This window comes from Centroberyx gerrardi, chromosome 20 (assembly GCF_048128805.1).
Source record: "Centroberyx gerrardi isolate f3 chromosome 20, fCenGer3.hap1.cur.20231027, whole genome shotgun sequence".
In the NCBI taxonomy this organism is placed as follows: Eukaryota; Metazoa; Chordata; class Actinopteri; order Beryciformes; family Berycidae; genus Centroberyx; species Centroberyx gerrardi.
The window spans coordinates 1784315-1800653 of NC_136016.1; positions in this window are offsets into that span (position 1 = coordinate 1784315).

Genomic DNA, 16339 nt, shown 5'->3' on the forward strand with positions numbered 1-16339 from the left:
CCCAGTTCAGCACAGAGTTCCAAGAGGATAGCTCTTGGCAATCTAAATCGGCTCATAAGTAGGGGTGGAAATCACAGAGTAACTCACAATACGATACTATCACGATACGTTGCCCACGATAACGATGGTATCACGATACAGCGATTCTGCGATACTCGATACATTGCAATACAATTCATCTATGATACATCACGATATCTGTGTAACTGAAGAAGAAAAAATACCCCTAAAAAGGCAAAAAGCAGGAATTATGTATTTATTCACTGCATTGTGGTGTCAGTTTCACAGAATTTGACAACTGAGATGAAACAATGTACAACAAAGTGCATAGAGTCTTAGCTTAGTGCCTCTTTAACACACACACACACACACACACACACACACACACACACACTGACTGTAACTTGTCCACGTGTGCCATCATTCCAATGTAAAATAGCCATAAACTGGCAAAAGGCCGGAGTTCTGGAGTTAAAATGTTTAAAGGAAGGATACAACTATGCCTCACTAAAATCTTTTCAATCTGTGCAAATTAAGTTTACAGAAAACTAAAAAAACAAATAAATGAATGCAAAAAATACACATTTCAGTGCTTAACAAGCATAACCAACTTGTTTTATGTAAACCTGAACACATTTCAGTGCATAACAAACTTGTTTTATGTAAACCTGGACACATTTCAGTGCTTACCAACTTGTTTTATGTAAACCTGGACACATTTCAACTCATCCTGAAATATGCATGTTCTTCTTCAGGAACAGCAACTGATCAGCATGCTCAGAGGTGAGTGCACTCCTCTGAGTGGTGATTATGTCACCAGCAGTCGAAAAGATTCTTTCTGCAGATACACTAGTCCCCGGGACACACAGATACCTTTGTGCCAGCTTGGCAAGGAGTGGGTACCCTTGTGCCTGAGATTTCCACCAATCCAATGGGTCATCTGTCAGTGGTAGAGGTGGAGCATCTTGGTATTGTCTGATCTCCTTTTCAGCTATGGAAGTAGCCGACAACAAGGGAGCTCTGGTGCTCTTGAACGTCTGCCCGAGGAGGTCAGGCAAGTGCAGATTTCCTCTTCTTTGGTGTGTGTGGAGTGGAAGGATCGTTCCCATTGTCACTGGTGTCAAGACATTCAGCAGCACTCTGCTCAGTGCTTCCTTCCTCGTCAGTAGTGCTCTCTTGAGAATTATTCTCCATTTCCAAGTCTGCATCCTGTAAGAAAACGAACAGTGGCACACCTTTTACATTATTATTTAAAAACATGTTCACGTCAAGTCAACCGTTTCTATTAATTTAAAATTTTCATGCAAGACTTTTTGCATATGGATTGGATATATATGGATGGCATCTCTAGCAGTAGTCTGATGGTTTAAAGGTACAACTGAAACTAAGAATTCAGATGACCTACTACTGTTTACAAGATGTAATTACCTTCAGAGCAATAAAATGAGCAGTGATGATCACATAGGACTCGGTGGCCCTTGAAGTCCACCCATCGCAGGTGAGTGCAACCTTTGCTCTCGTCTCTGCATACAACGCTGGAATAGCTTTTTCAGTGAAATATTTTCGACTCTGTATGTCGTATCTTGGTTCCAGTGTTTGAAGCGTTCGGCGAAAACCTTCATTTTCGACTACACTGTACGGGCGAAGATCCTTGCAAATAAACCCAGCGATAGACTTAGTAATACTCGTAGCCCTCGGGGACGTAAAAGGAAGCTTTGCTTTAAATATTGTATTCATTGTAGACTGACTTTCAGTTGTGGTAATGTTAGCTGTTTTCTTCATGACGAGATCAGGATGATGACGAACAAGGTGGCTATGCATGTTCGTTGTGTTGCCCGTGTACTTTACTTCCACGAGACAGTTCTTGCAGATTGCGTAGTCTTTATCGATTTTGTTTGTCCCATCATCAGTGTTGTAAAAGCCGAAGTGGGCCCAGACTTTCGACTTGAAAGATGAAGGTGCCTCTCTGATTTGCTTTCCCCCGCTGTCCGCCATTTTCCCCTCTGTGAGTTATTCGTCTTCTTCACCGCAAGTTAGTTAACTTCCGTTCACTTTACCCTCATTCATTTGATAAGCGCCACCACGAGGAGTCATGAAGTAGTGACTCTGGTAAGTCAAAATGGTAACAGGCTTAATGCGGGGGAATCCGTTTAGAGCACCTGCATGTTTTAATAAAAATATCGATATTTGGCGCCAGTGTATCAATAACGTATCGCAAGAGAAAGTATGACGACATATTCCAGTATCGATATTTTGTCCCACCCCTACTCATAAGCCAGTCATCATCATGGGCCAATAAATCAGTATGGTCCCTGAATACACGCTCCCTCCGAACTCTGCCATTCGCAATGTCCTCCAACAGCACCAAAGCAGCCATTGCTTATCAAGTAGACACATCATTTTTACCCATCCTTTTATAGGCTACACCTAATTGCCTACACCTTGTTGACATAATTACAAATTATCCACAGGATTTATTAAGCACGGTTCGATTGAAAGAAAGGATGCATGTAATAATGCCACCATTTGTATGTCTACACTGTTGCTGTTATGAAGGGGAAAATGCAATCACCTTCACTTAATTTTTCAAGATGAAACAAAACACAAATTAAAATAGAGAAAACCACTCACATGAATGACATCTAAGATGAAAAAATACAAACAAAAATGTGGTTAGTGCTCCTGCTCCCCACTCCAAATATTTCCAATGTACTTTTACGCATGCAGTGTCTTTGCAAAAAAAAGGTGAAATTGCACAAATGAACTGACTCAAAGCTAAAAAAAAACATTTGTCGTGTTCAGTGTTGCCCGTTCTGCCGCTCCAAATATGTGTGCTTTTCCACATCTTTTTTTTAAACATTTTTGTTACTTTGACACACAGGTTGCCCTTTTTCTCTCACCATTCAGTCCCGCAGTCAGCGCACAGCTTCGGTGGTTTGTGTGAGCAGGTACTACACACAAATTGTTTGGACATCACACAGTTGTCCCAGGACTTATTCCAAGTGCATTTACCCACTGGACACTGCGTTTTCTTCCCAGGAGAGATGGATCTCTGTGCACCTCGCCTCCTGTGCGCCACGGCAACTGTACAGTCCCTGACGTGCGTTAACATTTCCATGTCACATGAACAAAGAAAACTGTCCAGTTTAATGGCGATCTTGGTTTTGGCATAGTGAGTAGGGCCTGCTGTCATCATCTGTGGGAAATTAGTATATAGGAGAGAGAGACGCGCACTCACACATAGTGTTTTTTTGATGTAAATTGAAGAGAATGCCTGTATTGATTTCCTCAGTGGCTTTTTTAGAATTACAAACACACACTTATTTAAAGCCGTCTTATTTAGTACAAGTTATGGATGGAGAAAGATATTGCATTTTCAGTGTTGGAGGAAATTAAAATTGAACATAATGCCAGATGGGCATTGGCCTTTCTAGAGTTAAACATTATCCACATAAATGACCAAACTATTATGTTGTATCAGCGGAAATAATTCTGTTTTTTCATAGACAGCTCACAGTGAATTGAGTGCAAATTAGATTTTTCAACATTTGGGGAGTTTCACTACTGTGTAGTTTGGCGTCACCAACTGACAAACCTAGAATGATGTGCGTACGCATGGTCTAGAGTTTGCGGGACGGCCCGCACATTCTCACGTCAAGTTTATTTTTATACATCCCGACGTGTGCGTGAAAACCGGCGTATGCAACCTTTTTGTACGTGCGCAACATTTATACATGAGGCCCCTGGGACATTTGGTAGCACATAAGAAAAATGCCACCTGTGCGGTGCAGCCTGCAGTTACTCAGTTGAGATATTAATGTAAAGCAGGTGTCTGTTGCTATGTGCTGCCCTTAGTTCTATAGCTCTCCAGCTGTATTTAGCTACGAACTCCGACAGCAAGGAGGATTGCAGCTGTTTGACCAGAGCGCCAGAGCCATTCGCCCCCTGATTGGATAGTAAAACTCACTCACTGATTGGATAGTCAAAAGAGTCGCGTTCCCATTGGCTAGTCGACTCCCGAGGCAAAACAGGGTCAAAATTCGTGCTAGTTACCTGGATGTCACATGAACAGACTTAAACTTTGAGCGACACGCAGAGTTTGCTGCTCTGAATATTTTATTACACATTCACAAAACTGTTTGCTCAGATTTTTTTTGCAACCTTACATTTGAAATAATTTGTCCACAAATGTTATTTACACATTCACAAAATCTTTTTTGCACATTCAAATACATTCATGCAAATTTTTTTCCGCATGTTCACAAATGATGATATACAACATGGTGATATACAACAAGTCTCAAATTATTTGCAAAAATCATTTCACAAGCTCAGAATCTTTTTTACAGACTCTTTATTGAGCCCATATAAATCTAACTAGTCCCACTTTCCAAAAATACATGAAAATCACTACAGAGCATCTTTAGACGTGCCCAAATAAAACTCTTGTGGGGTATTTCATTTAATCAAAGATTGAACCCACAGCTCATCAAGATTAAGGTTATGGTTAGGCAACTAAAACAACTTGGTTAAGGTTAGAGAAATGGTTTGGTTCAGGAGGCCAGGTAATTTTCCAAAGACTTGTGTAACTAAGGTAGCCTAATGCTTAATGCTGCAGTGTGCGCAGAATATAATGTATGGATGGCGGGATAAACCAGCTGGAGATTGGAGAAGTTTATTTCGTTAATTAAATTTAAAACTTATTGAAATTTAGTCTAGAATTACATTGTGTGTGTACTGTGTGTGTAGCCCATTTGACCCGCACCCGCCCAACCCATTCTCAATATCATCTTCAGTCGACCCTAACCCGCATAGCCGTGGGAATGTATTCTGAACAGGGGGTGCTGAGAAAAAAAAAAAAAAAACTTAACTGGCAGGAATGACGTTATGAGTGCGCATATAGATGCTTAACTAACAACAACATTGATAAATAATAAAGAGCGAGAATATTATACCTGTGATTGCTGAGTCAGCAATCACACAAATATACCGGCGCGGCTTTTCAATGCGGACTGCTTGTACGCTGTCCATGGTGATGAACACCATGGCAACAGTAAACAATGTGTCACAGCCATATACCTTTTGGATATTCGTTTTTCCTTTCTAGGTTGGCAATGAGCAAATAAAACTCAGCCTAAATGTGTTTTTGTTAACCGGAAGATGCACGTTTAATCTGTAAAGACTTTTTCATAAAATATGTATAAACGAATACGCACTTTTCCAGGCGCAGTGCTTTACAGAGAGGGACCGAAAAGATTAAACATGCAACATAAACATGCCTAGATATGAAAAACGAATATTCAAAAGGTATACGGACCAGACTCGAAAAACAAGAACACAACACATAAAGCCAAAGCCCAATCTCCAAAGACAAATGCATGCTGTGCGGCGGCAGCATTAAAAAAAATAACATTGTCTTACCTTACCACCTGCGTCACAGAACTCCAAACGTGGCCTTTCTCTCCGGGTTGGCGCTGATGAAGGTCCTCATTAGGGCATCAATGTCCAGACTGTCCAAAATATCGCCATGAACATGCATGAGAGCAAGGTGTGTCAGTCTTTTTTGTGTCATTGTTGTGCGTAGCCATGTCTTCAGACGGCGCAGAGTGGAAAATGTCCTCTCCGATGAAGCAGCTGAGATGGGGAGACTTAGGCATAGTTTAATGAGGTTTTCAGCTTCTTTGAAAAGAGCCCTTGTTTGTGGATGGAGTTTAGACATACTTGTGGCTATGTCTTTTACGGTGTTACAGGGAGAATCGCCGAAGACGTCTCCGATCATTTTCAGCTGGATCTCCAGTCGGGCTCTGTCAAAGTGCAAGGGAAGGTGAAGGGAATCTACATTCACTGTTTGTTCCTTGTTGGCTGCCTTAATAACCACCTTCTCTCTGAGAGCTGCTGTTTTCATGCCATCTTGGTCGAATCTCCTCTTTAGTTCCTCTGTAACCAAGTCCACTGCTTCATAAAACTGGCATCGCCATGATGAGTGTTGCGCTTCTGCCTCTGGCTCTGTTGTGTGCCGATAACGGACTGGGGTTTTTGTCACCCTGTGCTCACCTGGCATTTTCAGTCCCGCTGTGGATACCGTTTGTAGTATGTTCTCCACCACTGCATCATCTCGAAGTGCTTCCATGCGCTTTCCAAGCAATTCGGTACACTCAAGGGCACCCAGTGCGCTGGCTTTGGTGTTCTGTAAACTCCTGGCCACCGACTCGCACGGCTCGAAAAGTGCTTCGCAACACAGGAGGCCAAAGTAGGTTTTAGCTTTCATTGCTTGCTTATACAGGCCTCCGATCTTGGCTCTGGTCTCTCCCCTCACACTTTTGTCATCCTTAAGCTGCTCCATAGTTCCAATGATTTCTCTGTAGGCACTACATACACGCTTGATAGCTATTGTTCGTATGCACCATCTTGTTGGACATATGGCCAATATGGTAACTACCTCATCGCAGCCAAACATTGACGCGTAGAGCTCCTTGCGTTTGGATGACTCACGGATTACCACAGCTATGCCCTGAACAAAGTTCATGGAATCAGCGATGAGACTCACCTCACGGGCGGCCTCTTGAAGAACTAAGTCAAGTGAATGGTTGGCACAGTGGATGAACAGAGACTCCGGGCATAGTTCTTTTAGTCGCGCCTGAACACCCGAAAACCGTCCTGACATATTACTAGCTCCATCAAAACAGTATCCCTGGAGACGTTCAATTGGGATGTTCAGCCTGAGAAATACATCTTTGATGCAATTGAACAGGGTCTCTCCGCTGCTGTCGGGAGCATTGTAAAATCCAAGGAAATCAGCGTGAATCTCCATGTTCTCGTCTACATATTGCAGCGTCAATGAAAACTGTTCCATTGTACTGGCGTCCGTGGTACCATCAGCTGTGAGTCCATAGTATGGACTATTTACGGCACGGGATACAATCTCACTGTGAATAGCGCGGCCGTACTGTTGAATGACTTCATTCTGAATTGTGTCCGACAGCCAGTTATCTCTCCTAAGAATCCATTGTCTCTCTTTTGGGAGGTTGTAGGTACGTTCCAGCATAAGTTCATACAAAATGCCATCACGGCTGCTGTCACCCCGAAAAGCCACCCCCTTCTTTCCCAGGAAGAGCACTGACCTGAACATCAGCTCCAGAACATGCCTTGCTGTATTCTGAGCTTGGCGGGTAGCGTCAGATAAAAGGGCATTAATTGGGGTGTTTTGTAGAGCAGATATTTTTTGAATAGCATCACTGTGAAGCTTAGACTTCTCATGCTCGTTGAATTTTTCTGTGGCCTTCCGCCAGTTTGTGAAGCCTCCCTTAACAAAACTGCTGTCTAACCTTACGCTATCTTCATTAATTAGACTTTTCTCCACCGCTTTGACACAGCTAAAACAGACAACGCGATCACCATCCTCAATATAATGCAGCCATCTCCATTTGTTGAACCAGTTTGCATTGAATGAACGACAAAACGTTTCTTTTCCAAATGGCCTTCCAGGAAAACTGAAGCTGGTTGGTTGGTGTGGCGCGAGTGCCTCTGAAACGTTAGCATTTTGACCTGCGACGTTAGCTTGAATTGCGGGGGCACAGCTGTCAATGCGCTCCCGATCATCAAACTCTGGGCCTGGGGAGGGTGCGTTGGTCGTTTCGGAGATGCTGGTGCTCAGACTGGGCTGCGAGCCTGCCTCCGCCTGGTCCGCCAACTCGCTGAATCTTTTTTTGTTTTGTTGAGGCTTCCCAAAAAAATCAGAAATGCGTTTTTGCGCCATTTCGACAGGTGGTCAGCTTAGCTAGCTATGACAGTGACGATAAGGTCAACAATAGCTACGTGACTCCCTGACGTAGGTAGGCACCGTCACTGTCATGTGACTAGCATGACACAAATTGTTGCTGTCATTATGGCTTACTGTTACAGTCATTAGTGTTTCCAATGAATCTTAATTAATTTTCATTAATTTTATTTAATTTATTTATTTTTGGGTAAATACACTTTTGGGTGCTGCAGCGCCAACAGGGGGTGCTGCAGCACCCCCAGCACCCCTACTTCCCGCGGTGATGCTAACCCGCCCCACCGGCGGGACCCGCGGGTTTCGGATTGACCCGCGCATCACTACTGCACAGTGTCGTGCTTAAAGCATATGTTGGCCCATATCAAAGGCTGGAAACACAGCTTAAGATATTTGAAGTGGGCCCACCCTGATAAGGTCTGGGAGGAGTAAGAAGCCATCAAAGTAAGTATTCAGCTTCCGCATTACCAAACCTCTGGAGATCATGCGGCCATGGAAGTCGCGCAGAGCCGCACACACAAACCTAGTGTGGTCACGGTGGCCTCGCGAGGTTTGGTAATGTGGAAGCTGAATACAATGGAGGAAGACTCCATTTCATTAAATAATTGATAAAATCGTGTTTTTTTTTCCACTCAGAGAGCGATGGCATGGCATCAGAAAACTTGGATTATGCTGCATGAGCTGTATGAATGAATGAATGAAACTTTATTTGTCCGTTAGGAAAATTGTTCTGTACAATCATCGGTGGCAAACGACAATGGAGTAAATTTAATGACATTTTTTGCCCTTTTGAAGCCTCCATTTACTGCAATTGTTTAGAAGAAAACTTCCCCGGCAGTGAGCCTGCTGAACTCCTGGTAAGTTGCATGAAGAAAATATACCTAAAATTTTGTATTGGCTTGGCGATGATTAGATAATGACCCGACTTTTAATTTTTGGGTGAATTATTCTTTTAAGGGACAGACTAATAGACAGCCCAGGCTTGATGGGAGCAGTAACTAGAACTATATGCAGAATGTAAAGGATTGAATGACCTGTTGACAACATCCATTACATAAGTCTTATCTTGTCTCCCTGTTATTTGTTTTTTCTTATAGTTGTAATAATTTGTTTTTATTGTTTTTGTGCTGGTTGTGTGGTCCTAATAAAATGTAATAAAATACAAAAATGGTCATAACCCCACGCCCCTTGATTCAATTATCACAAAACTTGGCAGATACTGTATATCAGGGCTATTCAACTATATTGTTCAGTGGGCCACATTATCAGAAAGCTAAGGGCCCGGGGGCCGGACATTTCATTTCATTATGTATGTACACTTCACACAACGCGCCACCACATTTTCAAAACTTTTATTTCGCTACATTGCAAAAGTAGCCTAATCATATATTAAAAAAGAAAATAAATAGGCATTCTTTAAGTAATTAGGCCAAGTGCTTAATTTAATTTTCTTTATTTTTTTATTTACACATATTTCTCAGTCCAGTCGCTGTTGAATTGCCGATTTTCGGCATCAACTTTTCTTTTCTTCAGCGTTGATAGTGACATTGATGATGTCATACGATCCAAGTTGGCAACACTGCACCTACCGTACCGGAGTATGTAGAACAGGATCTAGTTTACATTACACAGGAGCGCTCTGCTGGTTTGAAGGATTTATTGTGGCAAAAATGTCCGTTATTTGCGTGATTTTTTTTTCTTCAGGTTTTACATTTTATTTATTTGTAAACAGAACTGATCGGCGGGCCGGTGTGACTTGATTGGCGGGCTGCCAGTTGAATAGGCCTGCTGTATATTAAGAGAAGTAGTTGGACCATGCCCTCAAAATTTGATCAATATCAGCCAATAGGGGGCGCAACAAATGCCAAAAATGGGCATGGCCAAATAAAAACTTTGATTCTAACTCAAAAACAGTTTGTCCAATCATCACGAAAACTTGCTAAATGTTTCATAACACTGTTAGACCATGTGTAAAATTATTCTAAAATCGGCCAATAGGGGGCGCCGCAAATGCCACAAAAGTGCGAGGGCCTGGCATAAATTTTTGCAAATTCTTGTGAGATGGTAAGCGATACAAACATGACATGATTTTTCCCAGTAACATAAAGTTACCCCAATTGGTCTGATGAAGGCGCTATAATTAATGGTCAAAATGTCAAATGTCAAAATTTTGAAAGGCCATAACTCATATACCAGAAGTCCAATATACACAAAACTTGCTACACATATCCAGTTATCTTTACAAATTTGCCTCAGAATGACTATCCATCTGGATAGATGTCCGGACATCTTGAAGTTTTTTCTTACAGGCTTTTTGGCTTTCTACGGAGCCCCTAAAGTCCCGAAAAGTGATATTTTTTATCTTGTGCTAACAAGTTATTATCTTGTGGGAACAAGTTAATTATCTTGTGCGCACAAGTTATTTATCTTGTGGGAACAAGATAATATCTGCATAAGGCATGATTTGAAGACATGCTTTGAAGACCACGGGGGTAAGTTGTGTTTATAGCTTTTAAGAGTTTGTTGATTTCTCAAGTAGCCTATGTTTGAAATGTGGCGGCGTTCATTGTTTTATTTGAACAGTCAATTTGCTATGTTTTTGGTGGGTGAGCTGGTTGAATAGTTTTCTGCTACTCGCTCGTTTTACCGAAGTGTTCATGTCCGCCTAAACAGAACCTGTCGGACATTCTGCAAAACTCCGGATTATGTTCAGTGACAACATTTTGAACATTCAGTGGCAAATTATTCTTACAATATTTGAGGATGGTATGTGAATTTGTATCATATCTGTTATAATACAGTTGTATAATCTGCTGAGAGAAAACCAATTAGAAATATCTTGTATTGGTAAACAATAGGAACTTAAACATGGAATACACTGGCTACGTTACTAGCGTGTGCTGTTAGTTCAGTCATTAGTCCTGACTCGCCAGGTGAGGTGACAGCAGGACTCGATAAGGAACATCCCTATAACTACACCTAGGCCTGTATCCACACGTCTCCCTGTTGAGCCCCTGTGTTCTGGAATTTCCCTTTGTATTAATGAATGTCTTATAGCTAGGATCTTTGTGGTAGGAGGCTCTTGTCTGTTGTGTCGCAAGAGAGATCTATTTGCTTTGGGTTCGGTCCCGAACCATTCACGGCGCAGGTAAAGTAATATGCGCTGTCCTTGGTGCTCAAACATTGTGTCTGTCAGGAGGGGTTTACTTTATCTTGTATTGGACTGGCTTTCTGTGTAATAGCCTATGTGATGGTCGTCTTCAGTTTTCTTTTAGATGATTTTCGGTAAGTTGGGTGCAGCAGTGAAAACTTTTGGTTCTTTGCAGATCTTATTTGTAGCAAAAACCTACTTTAGTCAGAAAACAGTGCATTTTGTCCTTCTATTGTGCACTCTTGACACTTTGGCATGCATTAGCTCTAGGTAGCCTATTCATTTGAATTTTAATATGTTTTGGTCATGGGGCCTGCCATATTAGCCTAAATGAGCTAACAAAATTTGTTCTACAATATTGACCTGTTTACTCTTTCACTGTTAGGGAATGGAGTCTTCTACCCTTTTGGATTTTCTTCGTAAAAGGAAGATTGAGGAGGCCATCATCTCGAAAATTGTTGAGGACAATGTAAGTTTGGTTTAAATGGATAAAAAAAAAGCATATTATTCAGTTATTATTCAGGATCATGATCCTCAGGATTTTAGCAGAAAATTTAAGGTTTCTATAGGTGCTACTATGGTTGGTTCATTTAAAACTAGAATGGAGTTGTGAAAAGCAGTTGACATTATCAATAGGCCACAACTTAAAAGTGAGTTAAAAGTTGCACACCATGGATCAAAATTAGTTAACAACTAAAGATGGTTATGAATAGAGGCATAGACTAACAACTGTATCTGTTTAAAAAGATTCACAGGGGCTATCTGTATATTCTAACCTAATGAAAACATTTGAATAACTTGAATAACTAAATAAAGAGTATTACTAGCCAATATATTTCTGACTAAAAGTAATAAATTGATCCTTTATTTATTTTGACTATTCTAGTATTCAAATCCTTTACTACCCTATATTAACCCCTCTAAATGTTTCCTTGTTGCAGATTGATACCGCTGTGATTCCGCTTATGTCAGATCATGATCTTGCCAAGTACATACCCCGTTACGGTGACAGAGTAGCAGTTGTGGCCTTTTGTCGTAAACATCAGTCATCAGATGCAGACAAGATGGACAGAAAACATCACTTGTTAGAGAAAGTAAGATCAAGACTCTGCAACCCTTCCACAAAGAGAAAACACAGAGAAGAACTTTCAGAGAAACACATGGGAAACTCTTATGCCAAGAAGAAAACCAGGAGAATTTAATTAGGCTGGATGAACTACAGCGAGGACGACGGTGAGTTTAAGCAGGTTCGATCTGCAAAAGGAGGAGGGACAAGGCATGTTTGCATAGAGAGACATACAAAAGTAGGAGAGATCAAAACTATGGCAGAGAGCTTGTTTTTCCCAGAAGGGAAATCAAAGTTTTTGGAGCTCAAAAGTCTTCACTCTGACATGCGGGATATCCGTCACAGGCCGATTGATGAAGAGTGTACCATTGAAGAGTTATATGAAGAAACTAAGGTGAAACTACTGAGAGTATACCTTTGCACCAGGAAGCTGGAGAAGGTACACAGTTCTCCTAATGAAACAGATGACATAGTCATCTTGTCACCTGAACATACACCTGATGAAGATGAACAACCTCCTCCAGATGACATTCAACAGACCAGTGAAGAGCTAGTACCAACTGTGCTGATGGTTTTAGATGAGACATACTTTTCAGACACAAATGTTGTGCAAGAACTGCAAGACCTGATGAACCAAACACTATATGTTACGAGTGAGCACAACGAATGGAGTGAGGAAACAGGAAATGCGCTTGACAGTATTCAGACAAATGCTGATTCAGAGAATGGCTTAAATGTGAGTGACAACCAGATTGAGGACAGCTTTAATGAGGTTTTCATAGGGGCAGCGTTTCCTGAGAGTGAATCTGGCAATCTTGATGATACGATTCCAGTGGAGGATATCAATCCTGCTGTGGTTGTTGAAGTAAGAAGAGGGTTTTGTCTCACTGACCTAATGAATGCATTCGGTGATCCAGCAATTATGAACAAAGAAGTGTCAATCAAAATGAAACTTCCTAATGGATCTTTTGAAAAGGGAGTAGGCTCAGGTGTATTCCGAGACTGCTTATCTGAATTCTGGAATGAGTTCTACAGCAGATGCACTGTGGGTTCCAATGTTAAGGCCCCCTACCTCAGACATGAGTACCAAACTCATGAGTGGCAAGCTATTGGAAGAATACTTGTCAAAGGCTGGCTTGCAGTAGGATAATTCCCCATACACCTTCCACTTCCATTCTTGGAGGAAGCCTTGTATGGTGTCACCTACAGCAGTATCAGAGAATCTTTCATGTCCTACATATCAAAACCAGAGAGGGAAATCCTTGAGCAGGCACTACACAACTTTGGATCGGTTGATCAGGACACCCTCATTGATGTTCTAGATTCACATGAATGCCATCAGATTCCAACTGAAGAAAACATCTCTGCACTTGTGACACAGCTGGGTCACAAAGCCCTCATACAAACTCCCATGTTTGTAATTGAGTGTTGGAGACCTATTTTGAAGGGTCTCGCTGCAGCTTTGACACCACAGGAATTAGCAGAGATTGTACAACAGCAAGTTCCAACACCAAAGCGTGTGAAAGACATCTTGAAGTTTCCACTGTCCATGAATGCAGCACAGAACTGTGTGGCCAGACACCTGAAGAGATATGTTGGGGAACTGGATGAGAATGGCTTACGGCTCTTCCTTCGCTTCTGTACTGGAGCTGATCTTCTGTTTGGAAGTAACATCACTGTCAACTTCATTGAAACCAGCGAATTTCAGTGTCGTCCTCAAGCAAACACATGTGGATGCTATCTCATGTTACCAATTAATTATCAGAACTATCCAGATCTCCGCAGTGACTTCAATGCGATTCTAAACAGCTCAGTTTGGGTGATGGATATAGTATAAACCTCAAATTGCTCAGTAGGCGTGCATGTTTTTTCTGAGATGTTGAAATTCACACTTCTTGTTTGTTTTTCATTATACAAAAAGGCACAATAGAGCACACAGTGTATGTTTTCACTGAGATGTTGTTCAGGTTGGTCAGGTGTCAATTACATTATGTGGAGAAACCAATCACAATTTAGTTGCATTACAATAATGAATGCTGAAGCATTTTGGTTGCCCAGTACAATATTTAAGCAATGTGATGATGCCTATCATGTTGGGTTCCTGCTGCAACCTGCCTTTGTTCAGTGGACTGTCAAGAGTAAAATAAATAACAACTTTGCAATAATTGCTTTGTACCATTAAGCAAAAAGTTTGAATTGATAAAGTCGAAGAATTTGAAAGTATGGAGAAAAAACAGTTCACATTGAGGGCTTGCACATCTTCTGTTCTAAAGATTTTGATATTACAGCTGTCAAGAAGTACAGTACATCATTTGAAGTGTAGTGGCCTGCACTTTTATAGTTTTAGAGTTCTCATTAACATCAAAACCAACTGTCAATAAGTGAGGCTTGGCTAAGCATTCCAGTCAAATCATTTTCAAAGCGTAAACCTGTTTTCTATGCCAAAGAATTGTACTGTAAATTACTTTATTATTTACAAAGCACATACATGTGGACAAACAAAGTTTTGTTTTGTTTTCATTTTATTTATATTTTGTTAAAAATACCCTACATCTGTCAGCCTTGAATAAAAGGTTAGGAATTCAGTTTTTATATTATATAGTGTCAAGTAATGTTTTCAAGTTTGTAAATTATTTTTGTAAAAAAACTAAAGAACTGCAGTGTGTGAAAGCAGTAACTTATTTATTTCATATTTTCATTTGTATGTTGTAAAAACATTTTAGGTTTGTACAGACAGACAACCCCATAAAGCTTCAAGTTAAGTGTTCAAAGTGAAGTGTTGAATCATATTAAAGCATTTTCAAATTGACCCTCTAGATTCTGTTCTTGATACAGTTATACACTAATGATTGTTAGTGTGTTGTTCATGTAATACAGCAATGTTAACAATAGTAATAGCTTTTTATAATTCACAGCAGATAATGTCTATGCAAGCAGTGGCTGTTTAAAGCACTTAAAATGTCCTGCATTTCTAAATAGGCCTAACGTTACTTATTTAATGCTATTTCAAATAAAACAGATCACCGTGTAAATGAGTTCTTTGCTACTGATGACACACGAGTGAGAAACGTATAGCTCGTAGGCTAAAACTACAAAAAAATATCTAGTCATCACTTAGTTGTATGTTGATGGCATTCCTTAGTGTTAAATATAGATCAATAGCTTCCAGAGGGCTTTTACTGGGGAACTGTAAGCCCAGTTCCTCCACAAGTATCATACAAAGATCAAATATATCTTCATCGCAAGGAACACAACTGCGAAACACACATTGTCCTTTGGACATATCCAGCTCCTCTTGATCAAGTGGCATGGCACAGTCCTCAGTGTCCCATAACTCTGGGGTGGAGTACATCACATTTGGGATTCCATATGGCACATTTGGGTTGGACACAGGTCGGATTCGGTGTGCATTCCAGACATCCGTAATGTTATTCATCTCTTCCTAAAAACAAACATAAAATGTCTACTATAATGAGCAAAATGAAACAACATACTGGATAATCGCATTCATCACTGAATAAGTCATAGTCATGAGTCATTTTAATTGCCTGATATGTTTTGCAATAGTCCATGTGTGACCACATTAACACCCAATCATCATACCTGAATTATTCCCATTACGCACAGCTGAAGTATGGCCTTGTCCAGTAAACCTCCATCAAACCCTCCTTCGTCCCGTAGCTCCCCAAGAAGCTGGATCCAATATTCCATACCCTCTTTCCGGAGGATGCCCCACCAACTCTCAATGCGTTGGTTTGCTGTACTCACTCCAGCGAGGTAGCTTCGCTCTCCCGACAAATCGTCTCCATGGTTTGTGAGTAAATGTCTCTGCAGCTCTCGTACAAGGCAGTTTTCTGTGCCACGGTCAGTGCGCACAAGTTTGGGACAGTTACTTAGTGTTTCTAAAGCTTCTACAAAATAGCCCCCAATAACTCTCGGGTCACTGCTGGTTTTGTAGGCATTCAGCCAAATTATTTTCAGAGAGAAGCCGTCGATACACCCATTAATACACACACCAAAAGGTTTTAACTTGTCATATGAATCGATGTGCCAGAGGTAATTGGGTCCCTTTGAGAAGTACTGTCTCCTGTGAAGTCTCCGTTGCTGTCTGTATGCTGACCCCTCAGGATGCAGCTCGGATAATATGACTCTAACTTCTTCTTTTTTTGCTTTAAGGCCATTTTCTCGGCACTTCGTAAACATCCATCTATACCCATGCATCTTCCCCGGACCCTGTAATTGTTCCTGGACGAAGTCAATGACACGGCCCAAATCTGCGTAGTCCTTCCGTCGGCTGAGCCTGTTGTCCTTCAGTATGCGCAGCAAATGATTCCTGCTGATGACAATC